We start from the raw sequence: 26262 nt of genomic DNA, 5'->3' as shown, positions 1-26262 counted from the left end.
TTAACAGCACCGCCGACCAGAGTAGGGTGAGAAGGGAGCATGCCGGGGGCCCTGTTATGGGCCCTCTTTTCTTCCATCCGATATAGTCAGCAGCTGCTGCTGACTAAATTGTGGAGCTATGCGTGCATGTGTGCCTCCTTCGCACAAAGCATAAAAACTGAGGAGCCCGTGATGCACGGGGGGGTGTATAGGCAGAAGGGGAGGGGCTTTACACTTAAGTGTAATACTTTGTGTGGCCTCCGGAGGCAGAAGCTATACACCCAATTGTCTGGGTCTCCCAATGGAGCGACAAAGAAACTACCCGTGATGACAATATATGAGAAACTTGTATGGAGGCACTATTGACCCCTTTACATAAATGAAGGCCTAGAAGAAGATGTGACCCAAAACTTCACCTCCAGTCTGTATGAACTGAACTGGGGAACATTCTCTAACAGAAGAGATGATTACCCTAAGGACTCAAAGTATTACACCAGCTGATTTATCAGAAGATTTGTGATAGGAACAAAATAGGCAGATGTCAACAATTTAAAATACAGAATCAGACAGGGCATAAAGAGATTGCTATTTGTGGCTCTCATACAGATGAAAAATGCAAACGTATGAGGGCAGGAAATAATATATTAACAATATAATGACCTTTTCATCATATATACAAGATGTAAAATTGTTAACGAAATCATAGATACAAGGATGTATAATAATTGTAGGAACACTCACTGTAGCGGCATATACTGCTAAAGCAGTAGGCCAATTCTCTTGTTTGGTGGCTACATTTATAAATCCCACAAGTAGAGATATATAGAGATAGAGAGATTATATAATTACTAAATTAATCACATTACACAAGATGATGGTATATGGTGGGAATGGGTATTTTGTTAGTTACCTGATTTTTGGATATATGCATTTTATATTAGGAGTAATTTTTGCTATTGTGCATGCATTGCTTTATGTTGTTGTATGATCCGCTAAAACTATGCCATTAGGGTATGGTACATGGTATAAATAATGTATGGCTCAAAATAGCCAAGGGTGGAATGTATTGCAAATATAAAAATGGCTATTTGAGTTTATACATTTTGTTAAACTATAACACATTATTGATTCAGAGAAAGTGTACATGGTTACAAAAATCTTGTGTATCAAGGGTTTCTGTACGTTTATTGTATATACACAGACCAATAACATCCCTAGTAATAGAAACTGATTCAATTAGCACAAGGATGTGATGTTTTGTCTGCTTGCTTTATACACATGGACAGGCAATATATTCCTAGTAATAGAAACTTGTGAATTAGTTAGCACAAGGATCTGATGTTTTGTGTGTTTGCTATCCATTGTAACAGAAACTTTATGACTTACTTAGTACAATGATCTGATGTTTATCCTTGGGAGATTTGAAGTCTATGGGGTACTTCACACACAGCGAGATCGCTACTGAGTCACGTTTTTTGTGACGCAGCAGTAACCTCATTAGCGATCTCGCTGTGTGTGACACTGAGCAGCGATCTGGCCCCTGCTGTGAGATCGCTGCTCGTTACACACAGCCCTGGTTCGTTTTTTTATTGTTGCTCTCCCACTGATAAGCACACATCGCTGTGTGTGACAGCGAGAGAGCAACAATCCTGAATGTGCAGGGAGCAGGAGCCGGCGTCTGAAAGCCTGCGGTAAGCTGTAACCAAGGTAAACATTGGGTAATCAAGGTGGTTACCCGATATTTACCTTCGTTACCAGCCTCTGCAACTCTCACGCTGCCAGTTCCAGCTCCTGCTCCCTGCACATGCTAAGCTAAGCGGTGCGCGCTGGTAACTAAGGTAAACATCGGGTAACCATACCCAATGTTTACCTTAGTTACCAGTGTCCGCAGCTTCCAGACGCCGGCTCTGTGCAAGCGCAGCGTCGCTTGCACGTCGCTGCTGGCTGGGGGCTGGTCACTGGTGAGATCTGCCTGTTTGTCAGCTCACCAGCGACCATGTAGCGACGCAGCAGCGATCCTGACCAGGTCAGATCGCTGGTGGGATCGCTGCTGCGTCGCTAAAGTGTGACGGTACCCTATGGGTTAATTACCCCATTGTCTGATGTGTGTTCTCTCTCTACTTGATCTATGTTCAAAGATTGGCCATCAAAGGGCATGGGTCAGTGAGAAATACAACACATTGACCTTAAGGCTTGTAATATTGTGCAAGCCTCTATTTAAGATCAGATGAAGTATAGCACAGACAGAAGCTCATGTACCTGTACTGAGACGTCCAGTCAGGGTAATTTCCAGGGGTTCTGTCTATGTCATGCTTCTGTGACTTGTAGACAGATGATGTTCCAAAGCTCCTTGGTGATGCAAGTATTAAACTGTACTTAACCTTTGCATGTTGAGTATACAAAAGTGAGAGCAATATCATACTTTTCCTTTAAGTTTGTATTTCATAACCACCTTTAGAATAAAATTACTTAATTGCCTTAAAGTCGTATCTGAACCTTAGTGCTAAAAATATAGCAAAACAATCACCCCGTGAGGAAACGCCCCGGGAAGGAGCAATTTTGGGCGACTTATACTGGTGAACTGGGGTAGTGTATGGCAGCAACAGTTTTGTGCTCCCCCCCCCCACCCCATTACTGTTTCCAGTCAGCATCTGGATGAACACACCAAATGGTGAAATTGTTCCAATTTTATATTAGTCAGCCCTGTTATTTCTACTGAATTGGTTTGCAGGTCCTATGAGTGGTGCTTTCCTTTTCAGGTTTTAGGTTGTGAGGAAAGAGTTAACTTTTTTCACTGACTTAGAAAATAAAAGAAATTCATTCTCCCAGACTTATTTACGTAATAAACTATGAGACCAACCTCAAGGACGCAGAATGTTTTGACTTAAGGCTACTTTACACGCTGCGATATCGGTCCCGATATCGCTAGAGTGGGTACCCGCCCCCATCTGTTGTGTGACATGGGCAAATCGCTGCCCGTGCCGCACAACATCGCGCAGACCCATCACACATACTTACCTGCCCGGCGACGTCGCTGTGACCGGCGAACCGCCTCCTTTCTAAGGGGGCGGTCCGTGCGGCGTCACAGCGACGTCACTGAGCGGCCGCCCAATAGAAGCGGAGGGGCGGAGATGAGTGGCCGGAACATTCCGCCTACCTCCTTCCTTCCTCATAGCGGCCTGGAGGCAGGTAAGGAGAGGTTCCTTGTTCCTGCGGCGTCACACATAGCGATGTGTGCTGCTGCAGGAGCAACGAACTACATCGTTACTGCTGCAGTAACGATAATCGAGAATGGACCCCCATGTCACCGATGAGCGATTTTGCACGTTTTTGAAACGATGCAAAATCGCTCATCGGTGTCACACGCAGTAACATCGCTAATGCGGCCGGATGTGCGTCACAAATTCCGTGACCCCAACGACTCCGCATTAGCGATGTCGCAGCGTGTAAAGCCCCCTTTAGAAACGACTGACAAATATCTTATGGGAAGAAGAACGTTATAGATTATTATGGGAGTATATGTCATTATGTTAATTTCTCTTGCTGGGAATATGCAATCCACGCCTTAATGAATGTAGATTAATGAATATGTATGTTGCATAGTTACGCCCTAATCAACTTTGTATAACCTTGTAATGTAAACAAAATAATACACTTTGTATTCGGAGCCACACATCTCCAGTCTTATGTGTATAACAGCGTCTGCTTGTTTTCATTGAGAGCTGGAATAGCCGAGGGGGGAGGAGGGGGGTCATCGGTACCCTCTCTGCATTCGGACATCGCTGGCAACAGCTGTGACCGTTAGGTCAACCTAACATTATCTGACGCCCGAAAAGCAGGGACCCGTGTTTGTAATCCCAGGACGCAGTGGACTGTCTTGCCATCCAGAGGAGTGGACCAGACGTGGGGACCAGAAACACCTGGCCAGGTAAGAGTTGAACCTTATTCTTCTCTTTATGCTCCCCATCTCTGTTCAGTTCCCTCCTCAATGCGCAAGAGGTACACTGAGTAGATACTGGGTTATTGGCTGGTTTCTACTGAACTCAGAGAGCCTTGCCAGCAGATGTTTTCTGTGCCTTGTTTGTTTGTTTTGCTGCCCCTCTGTGCTTCGTCTCAGTGTGTCTGCTCTCTTGCGGTTTGCTTCTGTGCTTTTGTCCTTGTTGGTTGTCATAGATCCCATACATCAGTGAGTGTTGAAAGGGAATATTGTACCTGCTCTGTCCAATGGATGTGATATTCACTGCCCTAGTGTTAGTGGGAATAGCCCTGTTTGCCATTGCCATCGGATATAGTGTGCCTTTGGTACAAGAAGGGTAACCCAGCGCCATTCAACATTCTCAGCCCCCTCTGAACAGTTAGGACACCACCTTTCAGTAGGAATACAGATCAAGAGTCAGTCTCTGGGTACTTCCAGGAAAGGTGGTTCTAGACCTCACCTTAGGTAGGAATACAAAAGGAGTTAGTCTCCGAGTACTTCCAGGATAGGTAGGTTTAGTCCAAAGGACGTTCAAGGGTCTAAAAGCTGAAGAAGATAGACGAAGAATGGGGCAAGGAATATCAAAAGACAGAAGAGCTGGATGCACCCTGCAACATCTCATTACCTGTTATCATGGCAAAAGAACAGCCAGTCAGTCCAAGGAAGTTTTTAAGACATTTGGATTGAAAGGGAAGGATCAATTGGACCCCAACAAATGGGACACAATTAGAGCTACTAGATCAGGAGTGATAGCAGATAAATCATGGACTAAACTAGTCAGAACTCATTCTGACGTGGCAAAAACAGCCCACGATCAAGGTTGGATATACCATGAAGAATCAGACACATGGGAAGAAACTGGGAAGAAGGCTAATAAGGAACAGCAGCTTCCTCCGTACCTGTCAGCTACTCCTGGAACAGCTCCAAAAATAGCAGGATCCCCGGGATGGATCTGCCCAAACTGTGGCCAACAAAATCCGGACTGGAGTGAAACATGCCTAGCCTGTGGAGCCCCACAGCACAAGTTACAAGCCACAGCACCAGTGCCTCTCTATCCCGTAGTGGAAAGAAGAGTCCTGATAAGACCACCTGTTAATCCACAAAACCCAGATGCTCCCAGAGATGCAGTTCCTCGTACGTATGAAGACTACGTACCCTGGACTCCAGCCGAGCAGATGGCTTTCCTTCATAATGCTCCAGACCCGACTAGAAACCCAGTCAGTTTTTCACGTTACCTGAACCAAATACAGGTCTCTTACAGAAGCACTTGGTTGGACATGGAAGGTTTGTGTAGAGTTAAAATGTCTCCCGAACTGTATGCCAAACTCACTGCCCACCTGACAGGACATGTTCCGGACGATACCCGTAATGTGGAATCGGGCCAAGACTTCATGATAAGACTCAATCTCTTCTGCGCCCAGGAGCAAAGAACTAAGGGCACAATGGGACCAGTGCATCAAGGTCCTGTGGAGAATGTCAGCTCATTTTACTACAGATTTATGCAGTCATTCGCAGATGAAAGCGTGCTGCCCAGAATGGAGAAACATGGAAGACATAGATCTTCTAGTCAACAAAGCAAGTGGCTTAGAAACCGACACAAAGGATAAAAGAAGCAACAAGAAAGTTGTCATAGCAGCAGTGGACGGTCAGCCAGAAGGTACAAGAAGGAAGGCACCAACCTGCTACTATTGTGGAATCAGAGGACATGTGCTCAGAGACTGTAGAAAGAAGAAGAGGGACACTCAAAACCAACCCGAGAATCAGGAGGAGAAGACTGCTTGACTTGCGGCAGCACGGGATAGGGATGCCAGAGGTCCATTTATACATGTCCCCCTTCACATTGGCAACAAGGAAATAAGAGCTTTGGTGGACTCAGGAGCCTCACGCTCCATACTCCCCAGGAACCTAGTGCCTGAAGGATCCATCTCATCTGAAGCTACTGTAGTATCCGTATTTGATGGACAAGCCCAGATAATCCCAATAACACATCCACTGAAGGTGAAACTGGGACCACACATGTTCGTGTCCAAATTCTTAGTGTCCCCCCTGGGTGGAGATGCCCTAGTGGGAGCAGATCTACTATCAAGACTGCAAGCTCAGATTGTCTACAATGAAGATGGATCTGCTATCCTGCAAATTCCAGAAGATATCCCAGAAGAAGTCCTGTGCACCCTCCAGATGATAGAAGATCAACCAGAATCTGATGTTACACGTGAAGTAAACACGGACTCAATACTTCTACAAGTTCCTGCAAAACTCTGGTCCACATCAAAAACTGACCTCGGCACACTTCCCGTGCCCCCCGTAAAAGTTTCAGTCAAGCCTGGAATTACACCATCCTTACCAGCCATGACATCTATGCTGTTCTCAATCAAGTGCAGCTGAAACACCTCTCCATGGCAAGACAAGTCAGACTTCAGTGCACGCTGTTGCTACCCGCAAACATCTCATTTGCTCGAGTTACAAGTCTAAACCTTGCTGATCTGCAGATCTTCAAAAGTTTAGAAGGGGGGACAGAAGAGAGGACAGAAGAGAGTGACAAACGTACCAGCGCACCATTTGATCATGATTGTCAGGAACTCATTGAACATGAGGCAAAGCCCCTGAACAATATTCAGGCAACACCGCTTACAAATCCAGACTTTGAACTTTTTGTGGATGGTAGCAGATACGCTGATGAAGCAGGCAAGTTCCACACCGGATTTGCAGTAGTGACTATATGCAGTCTTAGCCAAACAACCGCTACCTCCATGCATATCTGCTCAAGAAGAAGAACTTCTTGCTCTCATCTGAGCAATTGAGTTTCTGGAAGAACGAACATCTACACGGACTCAGCCTATGATTACGGCATTGTGCACGATTTTGGCACTATCTGGCAGACTAGAGGATTCCTCACAGCAACAAGAAATCCCATCAGGCATGGAGCCTCAGTGAAGAAACTAATGGAAGTAGCCTTGATACCAAAGCAGCTAGCAATCATAAAAGGTTGCTGCCCACACCAAGGCTCAAACACCCGAGGCAAGGGGAAATCGCTTGGCCGATCAAACAGCAAAACAAGCAGCCTTACTACCTTTGAAGGAGACGGAAACAGTGTCAACGACGGAGGAAGAAATGCAGAGCCTCTTTGAGACACAAGAAAACGCCTCTGAGGAAGAAAAGGCCGGATGGCGGGCCAAGGAGGCAGAAAAGGTGGAGGGGATTTGGCGCCTAAACGGACTTTCCGTCCTGCCACGCAGTTGGTTCCCTGCCATTTTCCAAGTACTCCACTACCCCAAACACGGTAGCACAAACTCAATCATGAACCAGATGCAACCTTATTGGGTAGCCCCCGGCTTCAGACAATACGCCTCCCAGAGAATAAAAGCTTGTCACCTCTGTCAACACCACAATACAGGCCAGCTAACTAAAACCCCGCAAAGACACATGCCAAAGACGTTTGCCCCATTTCAAAGAGTACAAATAGACTATATACAGTTGCCAAAACATGGCATCTACGAGTTTGTACTTGTCTGTGTAGACGTCTTCTCAGGATGGCCAGAGGCCTATCCTGTAAGCTCAGCCATGGCCCGAATTACAGCAAAAAAATTGGCCTGTGAGCTGGTGCCTCGGTTTGGACTCCCTGAAGTCATAGAGTCGGACCGAGGTACTCATTTCACTGGACATGTTTTCCAGAACACCTGTGCCCTGTTAGGCATTCAGTCAGCCTTACACACGCCTTACCACCCACAGTCATCAGGAAAAGTGGAAAGGTTAAATGGAACTCTAAAGCTCAAACTAGCCAAGGCAGTGGAGGAGACTGGTAGACCATGGACAGAATGTCTCCCTATAGCTCTTTACTCTATAAGGACTACCCCGCAGGGCAAGCACAGGCTCTCACCCTTTGAAATACTCTTTGGTAGTGCACCCAGATTAGGATGCTACTTCCCGCAGGAATTACACCTGCAATGTGATAGCCTAACGTCTTATGTTGTTTCCCTGCAGAAGAGATTAACTGAAACCCACCAAAGGGTCTACTCTTCTCTACCTGATCCTGATACCGTTCCAGGAACCCACTCTCTAAAGCCTGGTGACCGGGTCTACCTAAAGAAGCACGTGAGAAAGACCCTTGAGCCACGATTCAAAGGGCCTTTGACTGTCCAGCTGACCACTCCAACCTCCGTCAAACTTGAGGGGAGATCGACATGGGTCCATGCCAGCCACTGCAAGAAGGCCTAATACTGCTGATAAGTATTTCTATGTGTACTCCCTTTTTGGGGCCTTCTACACCACGGCAGAATTCATTTGAGACCCATCATGAAGTGTTAGCTGAAAAACTTGAGATCACAGACTGCTGGATATGTACACACGCACCTTTGACAGCCTTTTCCATGCCATACTTAGCCATACCAGTCCCAATAAACGAAGTGTTTCAATGGGGAGGCTGTTACAACAGACTATCAGTCAATGACACCAAGTATCAAAACCTGTGGAACACTAGTGTGCCCATACCAATAGTAGGGTGTGTAGATTTCCCCTGGTGGCAAGGCAATCTTACTACTGGCCTTCCCGGAACCCAGCAATATTTAGCCTTTGAAGGAAGCAGCTGGGTACCCCGTAATTACACAAAAACACCTACTGTGGGCAAGATTCCAACAGAAGGAATCAAAATAAGTTTTGGGCGAACCTCTGACAGTACAGATGCATTTAAACCCCTGCTGTTAGAGAGACATCTGCACGACCATGGGTGGGTATACAATTCATTGTTTCCAGAAGGCACAAATGATACTTGTTACTCCCAACCCGGAAATTTATGGTGCAATGATTCTGACCCATATGTGCCTGACCGAGAAACCTGTGGTGAACAGTCCGCAGGGTATTGTAGTCCCCTAGGCCAACTTTCTGAATGGTGTATGGTCAGAAACATATCAGCCTTTATTGATATAGTACATAGACTCATATTACAACATTCTGCCATCTGGGATCTCCCACCGCAAACCTACTGGGTTTGTGGTTAAAATGCCTACAAATGGCTACCAGTAGGAGTAAATGGCACCTGCACCTTGGCCCGTTTGACCCCTGCCACCTTCATTATCAATACCACTGATATACCGGCAGGGAAAATGCCTCTCGACCTACTGGTAAAGAGAGCGGCAGACAACAAAGACAGGCCTAGTGGCCGACCCCATGTGATTCAAATGAGTCATGTCAACAAATTTTTCAGTTCTCTTTTTCTCTATCCCATGATAATGCAGATGTATGATAAGTTGGTGGACAGCACCGACTATCTTGATGATCAAATTTTTGAGGGTCTCCAAGCAGTAAATAGTACCATTGCCATACAGAGACAATTAATCATTGTTACCCCCCAACATACTTTGGTACTGGATTACCTCACTGCGGCCCAAGGGGGGATATGCCAAGTGGTAGGCCCCAGCTGTTGTCACTACATAGATCCAAAAGGAACCTTAAACGCCCAAGCCAGTTTAACTGAGATACAAAAGCTGAGGAAAAAACATGATGAGGAGGTACTCAGAAGCTCAGATGCTTGGTGGAGCAATACCTTTTCAATGTTCAACCCTGCAAACTGGTTTAAGGGAATAGGAGGATGGTTCATGGGGATACTGCAATCAGTATTCCAAGTGCTACTCTGTTTATTAGTTGCCTATGTCGTGTTTAAGTTGCTAATGGCTTTGTTTTCCCGCTGCTTGAGGAAATGGTCTGGAGGGTCTGGGAGGCACTTGGTCTGGACTTTAGGGCTAGCCACAACAGGGCCAGCTGTGGACTGCCCTTGTCAGGGCGGGAGTTTTATGTGGAAAAAGGGTCAGCCTAATCCCTAACAGGGTCAGTGACCAAGCCACCTCTCCCGTCATCCTGACATACGGATTTCAGCAACACAGGAGAACCTTGACCCCCATTGGGATACAAGATTCGGGTGAGATTGTTCCATTTATATGTTACTAACATCCTTGCATAATTTACGATTCCGGTAGATGAGCCGACTTAATGGTTACTGCATGTACTACATTTATCATAAGCTACCATCTACTGGACATTGTTTATTAATTGGTATATGCCTAGTAAGGTGTCCCCCAGTCTGTGAATTCACAGTGTGTGATCTATGGGCTGTGCAGATATTTGTATATGCCTATAGTCATTTATGATAGACCTTGTCTGGGGTTTCTGACATTGACCTCATATGATATTGTAGGGCAGTCATCTCTATCATCCCCCCAGCTGTTATCCTTTGAGGGGACACATGTATATGGGACATCCCACCCTCTGTCTCACTTGTGGTATATGGTAACAAGGTCAGTTGTGGACGGCCCCTGTCAAGGCATGAACTGTATATAGAAAAAGGGTCAGTTTAACCCCTAATAGGGTCAGTGACCAATCCACCTCTCCTGTTGTCTTGACATCTGGATTTCAGCAACACAGGAGAACCTTGACTCCCAGTGAGACACAAGATTCGGGTGAGATTGTTCCATTTATATGTTACTAACATCATTGCATAATTCACGATTTCGGTCGATTAGCTGATGTAATGGTTGCTATATGTACTATATTCATCAAAAGCTATCATTTGTTGGATATCGCAATTTATTGATATATGCCTAATAAGGTGTCCCTTAGCCTGCGAACTCACAGCGTGTGATCTATAGGCTGTGCAGGTACTTGTATGTGCCTAAAGCCATTTATGATAGACTGTCTGGGGTGCCTGATATAGACCTCATACAATATTGTTGGTCATTTTTATCCACCATCTTTCCAGCTATCATCCCTGGAGGGGACACATACATTTAGGATATCTCACCCTCTATCTCTCCTGTGAAATATGGTATGGGTGAATGAAAATTTCACCCTATGCGAATGAAAGTGATGGCGCTATAATCCTTGATTGGCCTCATCATTTTTCAGGTTTTAAATTGGTGCTTTGGATCACGGTTTTCACTTTTGTAACGGATATTATTGAACCCAATTAAAAGTTAAGTTTTAATATCACACGTTGCTACATTCATAGATCCAAAAGGAACCTTAAAAGCCCAAGCCAGTTTAACAGATACAAAAGCTGAGGAAAAAACATGATGAGGAGGTACTCAGAAGCTCAGATGCTTGGTGGAGCAATACCTTTTCAATGTTCAACCCTGCGAACTGGTTTAAGGGAATAGGAGGATGGTTCATGGGGATACTGCAATCAGTGTTCCAAGTGTTACTCTGTTTACTAGTTGCTTATGTAGTGTTCAAGTTGCTAACGGCTTTATTTTCCCGCTGCTTGAAGCAATGTAGATACAATGATTATTCAGCATCCGTATGAAATCACTAATATGCCTTTTTTTTCTCTTCTCTACTCTTTCCTCTAGAAATCACCTTGGCGTATCATGATGAGACTCCTATCGAGAGGCATGCAGGCAGTCCTGGGTGACGGATGTGAGACAACACTCCCTGAGCAACCCGCGGCTCAGAAAGTATCTGGAGACTAGCCTGCTCTCTCTATAGTACACAGCTTCTCGATGGCCCCCTGTCCATCAATCACGCCAATAGGGGGGATTGTGAGGAAAGAGTTAACCTTTTTCACTGACTTAGAAAATAATAGAAATTCATTCTCCCTTGCAAGACCAAACCAGATTTATTTACGTAATAAACTATGAGACCAACCTCAAGGACGCAGAATGTTTTGACTTAGAAACGACTGACAAACATCTTGTTATGGGAAGAAGAACGTTATAGATTATTATGGGAGTATAAGTCATTATGTTAATTTCTCTTGCTGGGAATATGCAATCCACGCCTTAATGAATGTAGATTAATGAATATGTATGTTGCATAGTTACGCCCTAATCAACTTTGTATACCCTTGTAATGTAAACAAAATAATACACTTTGTATTCGGAGCCACACATCTCCAGTCTTATGTGTATAACAGCGTCTGCTTGTTTTCATTGAGAGCTGGAATAGCCGAGGGGGGGTCACCGGTACCCTCTCTGCATTCGGACATCGCTGGCAATAGCTGTGACCGTTAGGTCAATCTAACAAGGTGGATGTCTGCGCGTGATTTTTGTTGTCACTATCACCACATTTCTAGGTGTACTAGAGTCCAAAAGTGTTTTGTCCATTTTTGTGTATTTGTGTATGTTCGTTTTTAACTTTCGTATTAAAAGTTAGGTTTTATATGTATATTTAATTCTACTTTGGGTGTTTTGACTGTTTATATATGGTAGAGATCTTCACCAAATTGGTCAAATCTAAATGCCCCCTCCCTTCTTAAGCACCACAATGTGCCTAAACCACAGTTCGTGTCCACATATTTGGCATTGCTGTAGTGAGAACAGTCCACTTAATTTACAGGGTGCAATGTTTCCAGAAGCACTAGCTGGGCACAATGCATGGGAACTACAATGTACTGGGCACAAAAAGGGCTTATTTGCAATTTTGAAATTCTGCAACATTCACTGTATTTGTCACCATGCGTGTTTTTCAGAGACTAAATTGTCACTACACCCGTAGATGAATTCCCAAAGAGGTAATTTCCAAAATGTGGGCACTTGAGGAGATTTCTTCTGTTTTGGCACTTAAGGGCTCCACAAATTGAGTCTGCAAACAATTTTAGGAAAATCTGTGCTCCAAAAATCAAGTGGCGTTCCTTCCCTCCTAAGCCTTGTGGTGCTGCCAAACACTCCTGTACAGTCACATGTGGGTTATTGCCACATTCAAGAGTACACTGTGTGCAGAATTATTAGGCAAGTTGTATTTTAGAGATTTTTTTTATTACTGATCAATAACTATGTTCTCAAACCCAAAAGACTCAAATATCAAAGCTTAATATTTTTGGAAGTTGTAGTGTTTTTTTTTTAGATTTGGCTATCTTAGGAGGATATCTGTTTGTGCAGGTAACTATTACTGTGCAGAATTATTAGGCAATTTAAAAAAAAACAAATATATTTCCATCTCACTTGTTTATTTTCACCAGGTAAACCAATATAACTGCACAAAATGTAGAAATAAACATTTCTGACATGCAAAAACAAAACCACCATTAAATTAGCGACCAATATAGCCACCTTTCTTTATGGTGACACTCAACAGCCTACCATCCATAGATTCTGTCAGTTGCTTGATCTGTTTACGATCAACATTGCATGCAGCAGCCACCACAGCCTCCCAGACACTGTTCCGAGAGGTGTACTGTTTTCCCTCCGTGTAGATCTCACATTTTATGAGGGACCACAGGTTCTCTATGGGGTTCAGACCAGGTGAACAAAAGGCCATGTCCTTATTTTTTTCCATCTTTTAGACCTTTACTGGCCAGCCACACTGTGTAGTAGTTGGATGCATGTGATTGAGCATTGTCCTGCATGAAAATAATGTTTTTCTTGAACGATATCGACTTCTTTTTGTACCACTGCTTGAAGACGTGGTCTTCCAGAAACTGGCAGTAGGTCTGGGAGTTCAGCTTCACTCCATCCTCAACCCCGAATAGGTCCCACAAGTTCATCTTTGATTATATCAGCCCATACCAGTACCTCACCTAAACCTTGCTGGCGCCTGAGTCGGAGTGGAGCTCTCTGCCCTTTACTGATCAGCCTCTGGCTCATCCATCTGGCCCATCAAGAGTCACTCATTTCATCAGTCCATAAAACAGAAGGATTTTTGTGTACTCACCGTAAAATCTCTTTCTCTGAGTCTTCATTGGGGGACACAGGACCATGGGTGTATGCTGCTGTGACTAGGAGGCTGACACTAAGTGAAGATAAAAAAAGTTAGCTCCTCCCTGGCAGTGTACACCCCGAGCCGGATCTATGCCAGTTTTAGTGTACAAGCAGTAGTAGGAGAGACCTGAACAACCATAACTAAACAATGTAATACAAAGAGAAAAAAACAACGTGTGGTGAAACAGTGCCTTATGGACACGTATATACCGGGAACATCCGGCAAATAAAGAGCTCACAATCCAAACAGGGTGGGTGCTGTATCCCCCCAATGAAGACTCAGAGAAAGATTTTACGGTGAGTACACAAAAATCCTTCTATCGCTTTCATTGGGGGACACAGGACCACGGGACGTCCAAAAGCAGTCCCTGGGTGGGTACATAAGCAGTCCTACAGATCCAAACAAAAACACAAACATTCTGTAGGAAAGCTCTGTCCAACTGTTTACTACCTTTTTAGAGGTGAGCGACGGCCGTCTGCAACACCTTTCTCCCAAGGCAGGCGTCTGCTGATGCCTGGGTGTGGACCTTGTAAAACCTGGTAAAGGTATGAAGACTGGACCACGTGGCAGCTTTGCAGACTTGCTCGGCTGAAGCCTGGTGTCTGATTGCCCAAGACGCCCCAACTGCCCGGGTGGAATGGGCTCTTACTCCCCTGGGAGGGGACTTGTCCCTGATTCGGTAGGACTCCGAAATGACTGACCTGATCCATCTGGCAATGGTAGCCTTGGACGCCGGCATGCCCTTCTTGGAACCAGAAGGCAGGACGAACAAGTTGTCTGATTTGCGGAACGGCGCAGTTCTTGAGACGTAAGTCCTGAGCGCTCGCACTAAATCCAGAGTGTGCAGTGACCTCTCCAGGGAGCGAGTGGGTGCCGGACAAAAAGATGGAAGCACGATCTCTTCATTCAGGTGAAAAGGAGACCCCACCTTCGGCAGGAGACGGGCGCAGGACAACCTTGTCCTGGTGAAAAACAAGAAAAGGAGAACGGCACGAAAGAGCTGCCAGTTCAGACGTTCTCCTGATTGAAGTGACCGCCACAAAAAAAAACACTTTCCAGGACAAGTGTGAGAATGAGGATTCTTTTAGTGGTTCAAATGGAGCCAGTTGGAGGGATCCTAAAACCAAATTAAGATCCCATGGTTCTAGCGGAGCCCGATAGGGCGGATTCAGATGGGCGACTCCTTGTATGAACGTCTTGACCTGTGGACGTGATGCTAGATTTCTCTGGAAAAGAGCAGACAGAGCCGAAACCTGCCCCTTGATAGTTGCCAGCGAGAGACACGCTTGTAACCCTGCCTGAAGGAACACCAGTAGCGTCGGGAGTGACAGAACTAACAGGGAGGGATTGCCGTTGACCTCACACCACTGAAAAAAGGCCTTCCAGGTGCGGTAGTAGATCTTTGACGATGAAGGCTTTCGAGCCCTGATCATAGTCTGTATCACTCCTGGCGCAAAGCCTGACTGAGCTAATAGCCAGGATTCAAGAGCCATGCCATCAAATTGAGAACCCCTGAATTTTGATGGAAGAGTGGACCCTGCGACAGCAGGTCTGGCCGATCTGGAAGCCGCCATGGGGTGTTTGCGACGAGCTGTGAGAGTTCTGCGAACCACGCTCGCCTGGGCCATTCTGGGGCGATGAGAATCACTGGAATGCCCTCTGCCTTGATTTTCTTGAGGACTCTTAGGATCAGCGGAAGCAGTGGGAAGATGAACGGAAGTCTGAACTGATTCCACGGAAGAACGAGAGCGTCGACTCCCAGCGCCTGCTGGTCATGGTAACGGGAGATGAACAGTGGGACTTGATTGTTGAACCGTGAGGCCATTAGGTCCACATCTGGAGTCCCCCATCTGTGGCAGATCTGTTCGAAAACCTCTCTGTTGAGAGACTATTCGCCGGACGCCAGACCCTGTCTGCTGAGATAGTCGGCTGCAAAATTTTCCACGCCGGGAATATGTACCGCGGAGATCCTGGAGTGGTAAGACTGTCCACTGTATCATCATCTTCACCTCTCTCATTGCCATGACGCTCCTCGTGCCGCCCTGGTGATTGATGTATGCCACCGCCGTGGCATTGTCCGACTGTATTCTGATTGGAGACCCCTGTATAAGGCACTGAAAAGCTTGCAGGGCTCGTAAGACCGCTCTGATCTCCAAAACGTTGATCGGGAGCCGGCTTTCCCGGGGGGACCACTGACCGTGAGCCGTGTGATGATGGAACATCGCTCCGCAGCCCAGAAGGCTGGCATCGGTGGTGACTGTCCGCCAGTGTACCGGTAAGAATGACGTTCCTTTGGAGAGATTTTGTCTGTTGGTCCACCAGAGCAGTGAGCGGCGGACTTCCGGGGACAAATGTATCTTGCGATCCAAGGTGAATAGAGACTTGTCCCATTTGTGCAGCAGATATAGCTGAAGGGGGCGAAGGTGGAAGCGAGCAAAGAGAACTGCCTCTATTGCCGCCACCATCCGACCGAGGGCCCTCATACCAAATCGTATGGACACCGCTCTGGAGTGGTGGAGGGTCTGGATATCCTTCCGGAGGGAGACAATCTTTTCCTGTGGGAGGGACACGCGTCCTTGGATGGTATCGAACTCCATGCCTAGGAAGGTAATCCGACGGGCCGGGGTCAGAGAGAACTTCTTCCGATTGATGATCCAACAGAGTCGGGACAGAGTATCGATGGTGACCTGAACGCTTAGGAGACAGTCGTTGAAAGAGGACCCTTTGATCAGCAAATCGTCCAGGTACGGAATCACCAAAACTCGTCTGGAGTGTAGGATCGACATGGCAGCAGCCATGACCTTCGTGAACACTCGAGGCGCAGACGCGAGGCCAAAAGGTAGGGCAGTAAACTGATAATGATCGTCTGCCACGGCAAACCGCAGGAATTTCTGGTGCTGATGTGCAATCGGGATGTGCGGATATGCGTCCTGTATGTCCAGAGAGGCGAGGAATTTGCCGACCTCCATGGAGGCAATCACCGATCGGAGGGACTCCATGCGGAATTTTCAGGGTCTGACGTACCTGTTGAGGATCTTGAGGTCGAGAACAGGGCGCACAGTACCATCCTTTTTGGGGACAACGAAGAGGTTTGAGTAGACTCCCCTGAACCGTTCCGAATTTGGAATCGGAATCATGACCCCTGAGCGGTGCAGAGATACGATGGTGTGCAAGAAAAGGCGAGCTCGCGCGTCTGACTAGGGAGGGTGGGAAAGGAAAAAACCGACTGAGGAATTGACGAGAACTCTATCTTGTATCCCGAGACTAGGATTTCTCTGACCCAAGCGTCCGTTATCAAAGGCAGCCAGACGTGTTGGAAAAGAGAAAGGCGCCCCCCACCTGGTCTGCGCTGGCGCGCGAAGACCACGAGTCATTTGGAGGAGTATCGCTGTGATCTAGATGCTGGTTTGGCTGGCTGGCGTGGTCTAGAACGCCAGGAGGGATTTGTCTTGAAGGACGGGTTCTTCCTGTTTCTCTGCAGGGATCTGTTCCTCCTAGGCTGTGTGGTGGAACTGAAGCTGCGAAAAGGACAAAAACCTGAGGTCGGCTGGCGGCGAGGGATACGCCTTGGTCTCAGCTGGGGGAGGGAGGTGCTCTTTCCTCGGCGATAATCTGATCGAGCCTGTCCCCAAACAGGCGGCCTCCTGCAAATGGGAGGGCGGTAAGAGATTTCTTTGAAGCCGTGTCTGCATTCCAGGCTCTGAGCCAGACCGCCCGGCGGATTGCCACCGTGTTGCTGGACGCTTGTGCTGCGCAATTGGCTGTAGACAAAGCCGTGTTAATGATATACTCACCCGCTAGAGCAAAATGTGCCGCCATGTTGACGAGCTCGGGATCCAGAGACTGAGCGAAGGCCTCTGCGGAGGGTGTCGGCCCATGTCACCATGGCCTTAGCTACCCAGACGGCGGCGAAAGCCGGTGACAGGGCCGCGCCTGCTGCCTCAAAAGCCAAACGGGTGAATCTCTCGATGTGCCGATCCGTAGCGTCTCGGAGCGATGTCCCCTGCGGCAGGGATAGAACTGTATGCGAGGCCAGGCGGGAGATCGGCGAGTCGACCACCGGTGAGCCTGCCCATTCTTTCCTGAGACTCTCGGGAAAGGGATAGTGTAAATCAATAGACTTACCATTGTTGAACGTCTTGTTCGGTTGCGGTCTGTGCTTGCGTAGGACCTCAGCGAATTCCGGATAATCGCAGAAATACCTGTGGACACGTTTAACTCGTTTTAAAAGATACCTGTGAGCTCTGGGCGGTGGCCGAGTCTGGCTGGAGCTTCAGCGTTGTATTCACCGCGTCGACCAGGCTGTCTACCATACGCCTGACATCGGCTGTCTGATCAGAGTCCAGCAGTGAGGCTGCATCCGACTCTTCTCCTGACAAATCAGACGGTCCCGGAGACGAGCGGCACTCGGGCCTTGGAGGGGAGAGAGACCTCTGGGAGGAATTGGAAGACGAGACCGTGCGGGTCCGCTTCCGCGCTCCAGTAGCTGGGTTTGGATCAGACAGACTGTCGTCTTGCGACGGCTGGACCTGCGGGGCATGGCTGAGCGTAGGGAGCAACTGCAAAGCCTGCGCGATGGTCAGAGACGCCCTTGACAGAGAATCCACCGACTGGGAGAGCGAAGTCAGACACTCCGGGGGAGGGAGCGCATTGGGGCCCGGGGCGTCCTGTACTGCTGCAGTAGCGACGAGGACGGGGGGGCTGGCAGCGTCCGGGGGAATCTGCGTGGGATGCAGGTCAGGGACGCAAGCTGAGCAGAAGGAGGTAGCCTGGCCTTGGGAGAATTTTTCGTTGCAGGACGAGCACGCAAAATGCATTATAAAGGGGGCCTGTTTGGATCGGGAGGACTTAGAGTTAGGCATGGCTGCTCAGGAGGCTCCTACTAGAGACACTAGGGAGGAGACAGGAGATAGGATGAAAGAAAAAAGTGTAAAAAGTTCGCTGGTCCTAAACCGGAGCAGCACTCACCCAGGCCTGTGTCCCTCCCGGGTCAGCAGGGGCTTCAGAGTAGCTGGAACCGCCGCAGGAAAAAACGCTGTTGCTGCTCACCAGCCTGCCTGTGCTGAAGTGAGCCGTTTGCAGAAAGCGCGGGCTTTTGCCTTTTTTTTTCCCTCTGTGGGGGACGTGCTGGGGTGGTGAGCTGGCTGTCGCTGGGCAGAAAATGCAGGGGGCGGGCCAAGGGGGACGCGTGTGCGCGCGCAAACGGAGGGGCGGAGCGCCCCGGCCCGAGGTAGGCCCCAAGCCGGGGACTGAATTAGTAAGCGGCGGCCGCCGGGAGCGCAGCGCTGCGCGCGGAGCAGATCTTACCTGCGTCCATGCGCGTCGCTCAGGTCCACGGGTCCCATCCTCGACTGCAGCGGCCCCCGGTGAGTGAATCTGCTTCTCGAAGGCATCAGGAGGGGGGCTGGGGAGCTGTGAGGGAGACTGCAGTGCGCTCATGCGCTACAGCGAACCGATCCTGTGCCTGGGCCCAGGGTACCAGGAAAGAACGCTGGGGGAGGCCTGGTGCTGTGAGCGCTCCTGCGCTGCCGACCTGCGATCCTGATGCAGATAATTCCTCGCCACCTCCACCAGAAGCACCCCTTGGGACGGTACCATAGGGGTCGACGGGGAGTGTGTGCCCTTAAAAAATAAAAATGCTCAACCCCAAGCAGCCCCTGGGGTGGTACCATGGGGCAGGAGGGGGATAGGGCCTGGGGTCGCCTCAAGCGACCGTGGGGAGAGAGACGGAGAAGGCGAGGGTTCTCTCTGATGCTGGGCCTTTAACCCTGCAGAAGAGACAAAAGCCTAGAAGAGATGAGAAGGCTGAGCGGCGCCGTAACGCACGAAAAAACGGAAAAAAAGGAATAGCCTAGGCTGAGGTTGGCCCACAGAGATATGGGCCCACTTCAGCCTCCTACGACACTAAGCAAAAATAAGAATTATTCTTACCGTTAATTCGGTTTCTAGGACCTTCCACGACAGCATAGGAGGTTGTCTCTCCACGCCCTAATTGGGACAGGAAGCACAAGAGAGGTTAAAAGGACCCTCCCACCTCCCATAGCCAGTGTCTTACAAAGAACCCATAGCATATGAGAAGTGCAACACATCCAGGAACATTGAGGATAAGGGAGGGAATTACGTGCTGTCGTGGAAGGTCCTAGAAACCGAATTAACGGTAAGAATAATTCTTATTTCTCTAGTCCCTTCCACGACAGCATAGGAGGAATACCAACGAATTGATACCTAGGGGGGGACCACAGCCTGCAGGACCTTCCTGCCAAAAGCCAAATCCCTGTTGGAATCCAGATCCAAACGATAATGCTTCGTGAAAGTATGGAGGGAAGACCATGTAGCCGCCTTGCAGATCTGCTCAGGAGAAGCCCACGCCCGTTCAGCCCAGGAGACAGAGGTAGCCCTGGTGGAGTGCGCCGTAAATCCGGTAGGCGGAGACAGATGCTGAGCGAGGAAGGCCTCTCTAATGGCCCGCACAATCCAGTTGGCGATGGTACTCTTAGCCACTTTCCTGCCCTTATTTCGACCAAAGGGCTGGATAAACAGGTTATGATCAAGACGCCAAGGTGCAGTAACATCCAGGTAGTGCAACACTGTCTGACGAACGTCCAAAGAATGGAACACTTCCTCCCCCGGAGTCCTAGGATGCTGACAGAAGGAAGGCAGGACGACGGACTAAGAACGGCGAAATTCCGAAACCACTTTGGGAAGGAAGGAAGGGTCCAGCTGAAAGACAATGCTGTCATCTCTGACGGTCAGGTAAGGCTCCCGAATAGACAATGCTTGAAGTTCCCCGACTCTCCGAGCAGACGTAATAGCCACGAGAAAGGCAGTCTTGTGAGAATGAGAATGGGTGTGACAGGAGGACAGCGGCTCAAAGGGCGACTGAGAAAGTCTGGTAAATGAGATCCCAGCAAGGTGTCAGGATCCTCTGCCGCGGACAGAGCCTACTAGCGGACACCATGAAACGGCGGATCCAGCGACGATCTGCCAGAGCAGTGTCAAAGACTGCACTGAGTGCCGAGATCTGCACCTTCAGGGTGCTGGGCCGAAGGCCTAAGTCCAATCCACTCTGGAGGAAGCCGAGAATCTGCGCAATGTTAGGCCGGAGCGGGTCAGGAGGCCGAGAGGAAAATCTCATCCAGATTTCATTGTAAATACTATTAGTCACTGGTGTACGGTTCTTCTGTAGAGTAGCCACGATCTTGTCAGAAAGTCCCTGGGCCTTCAGTGCCCGGGCCGCAGAAGCCAGGCAGCCAACTTGAGTTTCTGGGGGTCCGGATGGAATATCTGATCCTGAGACAGTAAACTGGGGTCTGAACCCAGGAGGACCGGCCGTCGATTCTGAGAGTCAGGATCAGGCTGTACCAACTCCGCCGCGGCCACAGAGGAGCTACCAGGATAGTTGTGGCTCCACCGTTCCTGATCTTCCTCAGGGTTCGTGCGAGAAGAGGAATAGGCGGGAACGCGTAGGCGAGGCAAAAGGACCAATTGTGGCAGAAGGCGTTCACCCCCAACGCATTGTCCCGAGGGTTCAGGGAGAAAAATGTTGCGACCTTGCAATTTTCCTGCTGAAGCAAAGAGGTCTACCTCTGGAGTACCCCACCTTGCCACCAGAGAGCAGAACACCGCTTGTTCCAGACTCCACTTCAATGGGTGAACATCCTGATGACTAAGGAAGACTGCTGGAAGGTTTAGGGATCCCTTTAGATGGACTGCAGAAAGGGATAGCAGGTACTGTACCGCCCAGTGGAAGATCCGGGAGGACACGGACTTCAGAGCGCCTGAGCTTGCACCGCCCTGGTGCTGACATAAGGGCTCCAGACCCCCTTAAACGGAGAGTTTGCCACCATAGCTCCCCAGCCCCTCTGGCTGGCATCGGATGTCAGTGTAACCAGGGGTGACCGGGTCCAGGCAACCCCTACCATCAGGTTGTTGGGACACAGCCACCAGAGAAGGGACGAGGAGACTGTTGCCGAGAGGCGAAACCGGGTGTTCAGGGAGGAAGGGAGTCTGACCCAATGAACCAGGATACGATCCTGTAGACAACGAGAGTGGGCCGGAGCCCACAAGACTGAGGAAATGTAGAACGTCATAGAACCCACGGCCGACAGAGCGCCTCGAAGGTCCGGGCGCGCTTGACTGTGAAGCGTCGAGATTTTGGCCAGTAGCGTCAACCTGTGATCCTCTGGGGGAAGGATGCTTGTCTGCCGGAGTCCAACCTTGCAATCGTAGGAAGGCGACCACCTCAGCCATGATCTTTGAAAAGATTCTTGGAGCAGAGGAGAACCCGAAGGGAAGTACGTGTAATTGGAAATGAAGCATGTTCCCTCCGTGCAGAACCGCAAATTTGAGGTACTGCCTGTGACAAGGATGGAAGGGCACATGGAACTAGGCGTCTCTCAGGTCTATCGAGGCCATCTGGTGGTGCAGACCGAGTAGTGGAACAACAGATTTCGCAGACTCCATTCTCGAAACGTCGGTATCTGACCCGCTGGTTGGAGACGCTGCAGATTGACGATAATCTAGACGTCTCCAGATGGTGGTTTGACAAGGAAGAGACGGAGTAGTGACCTACCCCTACTTCCTGACTCGGGACTGAGGAAACGACCCCCGAATGTATTAACTCTCGAATCATCGAGCACAGGAGATCCTGAGAACCCTGTGACGACCGACAGGGCTGTGACTCGGAGGCCTGGTGTGGGGGGGGGGGGAGAATTCTACCAAGAGACCCTCAGACGAGCTTGTAGGACCCATGGGCAGGCGGTGAAGGTCCGCCACTGGGGAAGAAGGCAGAGAGCCGTCCCCCCACCCGAGCTGACTCACTGTTTGTCATGCAGATGACGTTGTGGATGGGAAGGGATGAGAATATTACTCCCCCTACCCTAAGGGTAGTTCCAACGCCCAGACTCCCCTTTCCCCTTGGGCTGGGAGGCCCTAGGCATCGAGGGACGAAAGGACCATTGCCTGGAGGGTGTCGGATCCGGCAGGCCTGACAATCAGTCGCCTTGTCCAGAATGTCATCCAGGGCAGGCCCAACACTAAGTCCCCCTTAAACAGAAGGGAGCAAGCCTCAGTGTGGAAGTAGAGTCCCCACTCCAAGCCTGAAGCCTAGAGCTCGTCTGTCCGAGTTAGGGTATGTGCGCACGTTGCTTTTTACCTGCTTTTTACCTGCTTTTTTGCTGCTTTTTCTTCTGCGCTGTTTAATGCCAAAATGGATGTGTTCTTCTATTCAAGCAAAGTCTATGGGAATTTGGGTTTCTTGTTCACACTATGTTGTTCAAAATGCTGCCTTTTTGTGGCAGAACTTTGGTCAAAAACTCAGCTTTTCAAAGAAGCAACATGTCAATTGTTTTTGCCATTTGGGTTTTGCACTGCAAAGCTGAGTTTTTGACCAAAGTTCTGCCACAAAAAGGCAGCATTTTGAACAACATAGTGTGAACAAGAAACCCAAATTCCCATAGACTTTGCTTGAATAGAAGAACACATCCATTTTGGCATTAAACAGCGCAGAAGAAAAAGCAGCAAAAAAGCAGGTAAAAAGCAGGTAAAAAGCAACGTGCGCACATACCCTTAGACAAGACTGAGGTCCTGGCAGCTAGGCGGACCGACTTCACAGAGGTATCTGCCAAAACTAGTAGCCTTCCTAAGGAAGGGAAAGGATTCCAGGAACCCATCCCTAGGAGTACCCCCAGGAATATGAGCCTCAACTGGTCGAGCCTCCGGTGGAGGGACAGGGAGACATAAGCGGAGGCAATATGGGCCCGAATGGGAGAAGACGAAGCCTCCCAGGACTTCTTCATGAGGCTCTCGACCTTCCTATCCATCAGATCCCTAAGCTGGGAAACGACCGCAAAGGGGAGCGCTGTTTGCTTAGCAACCCTGGCCACCTGCACATCCACCTTGGGAATTTCCCAATGCAACCCAGAACTCTCCAGGGAAATCTGTGTCAGGGGACACTCCGGAATTGCTTCTCAGGGAAATCCCATTCCTGAGAGAGGACCCAGAACATTAGCATGGACACTTCACCCTGAACGGAGGGGTGGACCTACTCATCCTCCAACCCCATAGTGCTCTTAACTGCTCCATTAAGATCCCCCAATCGTCTGAGGGAAAAAGAAAAGACCGGTCAGGCCTCCTGGAGGAAAAACCTTTATCGGGACCATCCGAGGCGGATCATTTTTGTGGCAGAAGGGTCAGCAGCAGGGAGGGAGGCTAGTGAGGCCTGAATCTCCGGTATCATCATGGACCGCAGCTCGCTACAAGGGACAGTTGTTCAGCCCTAACAATCTATACACACGATGCATGCCCTATCCATCCAATGGAAACAGAGAGGCGTCATCAGAGACCAGGCAGCTAGCCCATGGGACCATGACACAGCAACTATCCAGGAGCGTCCACTGGGATTCAAACTCCCAAGCTCACACAACCTAGGTCATCAGCTTACCATTAGACCATGGAAGGGACATACGTACACTGCTGGCAAAGTTTCTCTGTCTTGTCATCACACTTGTCAGACTTGACACATATTCCAGCAGGCTCATCCTCCTGAAAACCAGAAGGAGCCAACAATAGCAGCCTGAAAACAGGCATAAAGGACCGCCCCTCAGCCACTTACTGTGGCAGGGGGAACGCTGGGCTCTGCAGAAGCAGAGGAAGACATGGCAGTGCACACAGGAGAATCCTTACCGTGGGTCTGATGCCTTCAGGGCAGCTTTCCTGTGGAAAAGGCCTGCCCCCCCCAGCGACTGGTGACATTCCCCGCCTCCCGCATCTGGTCCATGACAGGCAGTGAAAGCGACGGCGTGTCTCTCACACTGCCTCCGCGACCGGAAGTGCCCACACAGGAAGCGCGAGAACCGGAAGTCCCGCCCACGGTAGCACCTCCGGGTCGCATTGGCAGCGTGCATACGGGAGGCGGCCGGCGGCTCAGGGAGGACGCCGGCCGGGGAGCAGCACAGCCCACATCGCCCCAGAGGAGCTCCGGAAGGCTGGTGCGGTGGTCCCTCACAAGGTGAGGGAACAGCATGGGAGGAGCGGCGAAGGCCCGACCGACACTGCCCGGCTAAGGTAGGGGAAAAAAAAAAAATGCATACTGCAGTTCGCCGGCCACCACAGTATAGGAGAAAAACAAAAACCTCTCCATGCCCCATGGGGACAGGAAAGACACTGGCTATGGGAGGTGGGAGGGTCCTTTTAACCTCTCTTGTGCTTCCTGTCCCAATTAGGGCGTGGAGAGACAACCTCCTATGCTGTCGTGGAAGGCAAAATATGAAATATGAAAACTGAACGTGAAATATGGCCAAACTGGTGGCAAATGGCATCTTGGCAGATTCACGCTTAATTTTCCTCAATTTATGGGCAATTATTTTGCGCCTTTTTTGCCCAACACACTTCTTGCGAACCCTGTCGGCTATTTGCCATGAAACGCTTGATTGGGAAGAAGTGGGGTGGGTGTGTGTGTTTGCGTGTGAGTGTGATCTGATGTGTGTGTATGTGAGATCTCATGTCAGCCAGACGCAGGGGAGGCGTGCAGCGTACCTGATGGGAGATCACAGAAGGATCTGGGAGCCATACAGATGCCCTGGGCTGGTAAGTATGACGATCCTGGGATGGGGGGCTGTCTGCTTTTTGTGGGGGGTAAACTTACCCCCAACCATGTCTCCACGAGAATAAGACACCCCCTGAAAATAAGACAGTGTTTTTTTTCAGGGCAAAAAAAAATATAAGACAGTGTCTTATTTTCGGGGAAACAGGGTAATGCAGGTGTATGATAAGTTGGTGGACAGCACCGACTATCTTGATGATCAAATTTTTGAGGTTCTCCAAGCAGTAAATAGTACCATTGCCATACAGAGACAATTAATCATTGTAACCAACCAACATACCTTGGTACTGGATTATCTCACTGCGGCCCAAGGGGGGGGGGGGGAATGTGCCAAATAATAGGCCCCAGCTGTTGTCACTACATAGATCCAAAAGGAACCATAAAAGCCCAAGCCAGTTTAACTGCGATACAAAAGCTGAGGAAAAACCATGATGAGGAGGTACTCAGAAGCTCAGATGCTTGGTGGAGCAATACCTTTTCAATGTTCAACCCTGCAAACTGGTTTAAGGGAATAGGAGGATGGTTAATGGGGATACTGCAATCAGTGTTCCAAGTGCTACTCTGTTTATTAGTTGCCTATGTCGTGTTTAAGTTGCTAATGGCTTTGTTTTCCCGCTGCTTGAGGAAATGCAAATACAATGATTATTCAGCACCCCTATGAAATCACTAATATGCTTTTTTTCTTTTCTACTCTTTCCTCTAGAAATCACCTTGGCGTATCATGATGCGACTCGTCGGGAGGCTTGCAGGCAGTTTTCTGGAGGACTGATGTGGAAGACACTCCCTGAGCAACCCGCAGCTCGGATAGTATCTGGTGGCCAGCCTGCTCTACACCGCTTCTCGATGGGCCCCCGTCCATCACTCACGCCAAAAGGGGGGATTGTGAGGAAAGAGTTAACTTTTATACTGGTTAGAAAAATCATGGACGTTCATTCTCCTTTGCAAAGAGCGCAACCAGACTTGTTTACGTAAAAGACTATGAGACAGTTTCAAGGACTTGGAATGTTTTGACTTAGAAGAG

General features: G+C 49.0%; 1 pseudogene; it reads left to right on the top strand.

The window, feature by feature from the left end:
- The first annotated feature begins 8083 nt into the window (after positions 1–8083).
- Positions 8084–15458, top strand: LOC142250034 (endogenous retrovirus group PABLB member 1 Env polyprotein-like; annotated as a pseudogene).
- The last annotated feature ends 10804 nt before the right edge of the window (positions 15459–26262 follow it).

This window comes from Anomaloglossus baeobatrachus, chromosome 8, assembly GCF_048569485.1.
Source record: "Anomaloglossus baeobatrachus isolate aAnoBae1 chromosome 8, aAnoBae1.hap1, whole genome shotgun sequence".
Lineage (NCBI taxonomy): Eukaryota > Metazoa > Chordata > Amphibia > Anura > Aromobatidae > Anomaloglossus > Anomaloglossus baeobatrachus.
Note: the sequence above shows the minus strand (reverse complement) of the source record. Positions and strands in the feature narration are given on the sequence as shown.